Source organism: Nannospalax galili, unplaced genomic scaffold (genome assembly GCF_000622305.1).
Source record: "Nannospalax galili isolate Female #2095 unplaced genomic scaffold, S.galili_v1.0 scaffold325, whole genome shotgun sequence".
In the NCBI taxonomy this organism is placed as follows: domain Eukaryota; kingdom Metazoa; phylum Chordata; class Mammalia; order Rodentia; family Spalacidae; genus Nannospalax; species Nannospalax galili.
The window spans coordinates 433,992-436,131 of record NW_008355159.1 but is presented as its reverse complement, the minus strand read 5'-3'; the positions used below and the strand labels follow the sequence as shown (position 1 = coordinate 436,131).

The window sequence follows — 2,140 nt, the reverse complement described above, 5'->3', positions numbered from 1 at the left end:
CTTCTAAAGAAAATGTGTCAAAGAAATCTGAAGGAAGACAGAAAACAAAACATTGAATTGAATTTAAATGAAGATATGTGAGATCCAGATAAAGCTGAAAGAGAAATTTATAACACTAAATGTTTACATCAGAGAAGTGAAAACTCTCAAATCAGTAAAATAACTACCCACTTCGAGAACTTAGGAAAAGGACAAAAAGTAAAAAATGAACTCAAAACAAGCAAAAGACAGAAAATAATAGAAGCAAACAATCAATGTTATTGACAACCAAAAAACAATAGGGAAAACCGATCAATGAAACAAAAAGCTTGTTTTACTTTTAAATATCACCAAAATCTACAAATATCTAGCAAGACTGACAAGTCGGGGATGGTGAAGGATTCCAAGATGGCTGGACGTAAACTTGCTCTAAAAGCTATTGATTGGATGGCTTTTGGGGAGATAATACCCCGAAATCAAAAAGCTATTGATAGTTCCCTGATGTCCTGGAATGAGACCTTCAACTCCAGGTTGGCTGCTGTGTCTGAGAAACCACCAGAGACCGAGTGGGCTTACTACAAGGCCAATGTGGCCAGGGCAGGCTTGGTGGATGATTTTGAAAAGAAGTTTAAGGCCCTGATGATTCCTGTGCCAGAGGATAAATACACTGCCTTGGTGGATGCTGAGGAGAAGGAGGATGTGAAGAATTGTGCTGAGTTCCTGTCTGAGTCAAAGGTCAGGATCCAGGACTATGAGAAGCAGCTTGAGAAAATGAAGAACATGATTCCTTTTGATCAGATGACCATTGAATATTTGAATGAAATCTTCCCAGAAACCAAATTAGACAAGAATAAGTACCCCTATTGGCCTCACCATCCAATAGAGACAGGTATGGGTTTAAATATGATTAAGATGCATTTTATGAAATCCACAAAAATTCAATAAAAATATATTTTCAAAAAGGAAAACATTTTGTTACATTTATTTATGTGCATGTGTGTGAGTGTGTGTGTATGTGTGAGTGTGTATGTGTGTGTGCATGCATGTGGGGGTGCGGACTTCACATGGCACAGCACACTTGTGGAGGTTAGAGGAGTTGGTTCTCTCCTTCTACCATGTGGGACATGGGGATCAGCTCAGAACCTCAGGCTTGGTAGCAAGGACCTTTACCTGCTGAAACATCTTGATAGCCCAAGAATTCCTTTTGATTATTTATTTATTTATTTTTGTCTTTTTGAGATAGGGTCTCCCTGTAACCCCAGCTGGCCTGGAGCTCACTGTGTAGACCAGGCGGGCCTGGAACTCACAGAGATCCGCCTGCTATAACAAAATGTTTAAAAACTAATTCTATGCAATCACCCATAGAAAAGAGAAGAGGGACTATTTCCCATTTTTAAAATTAAACTAGTGTTATCCTGATACCAATCCAGATGAACATGGTGCCACAAAGAAAACTTTGTCTCCCACAAATAGAGATTAAAATCCTTAACAATATTTTAGGAACTAAATTCACCACTGTTTTAAAATACGTGTAATCAATGAACAAGTGGGGCTTATTCATGTATGTATGGTTGGTTTGAATTTAAATTCAGAGCAGTCACTTCTGCTTCCTATTAACTAATCCACCACAGTAACAAGCTAAAGAAAAAAATCACAGGGTCATGCTCAGTGGTGAAGAAAAATATTTAACATATTTTTCTATTTGCAATGAAAAGAGAAATCTCAAAAATAGAAATAAGAGGGAACTTTCTCAATGTGATATAGAACATCGACTCTCAGACTACAGCTAATACCATACTTAATGATGAAAGATTGGCTGCCTTCCCTCTAAAATTGGGAAGAAGCAAGAATGTTTGCTCTCACTATTCTTATTCAACACAGTATTAGAAGGTCTAGCAAGTATAATGAGAAAACAAAATGAAATGAAATTTAGAGACACTACAAAGAAAGAAGAAAAAGGTTTCCCTATCTGCAAATGACATGATTATATATGGAGATAATCCCAAGAAGTTTACAAAACACTCTTAATATAAATACACAAGTCTAGGAAAGAGACAGGATAAACAAAAGAAATTTAATCCCATTTCTATACACTAGCAATGAACATCAAAATTTGAAATATAGTACCATTTACAACCACTAAGAATTTAAATACTTATGT

At 36.3% G+C, this 2,140-nt stretch overlaps 1 pseudogene; it reads left to right on the top strand.

The window, feature by feature from the left end:
* Positions 1 to 348: 348 nt before the first annotated feature.
* Positions 349 to 903, top strand: LOC103749351 (annotated as a pseudogene).
* The last annotated feature ends 1,237 nt before the right edge of the window (positions 904 to 2,140 follow it).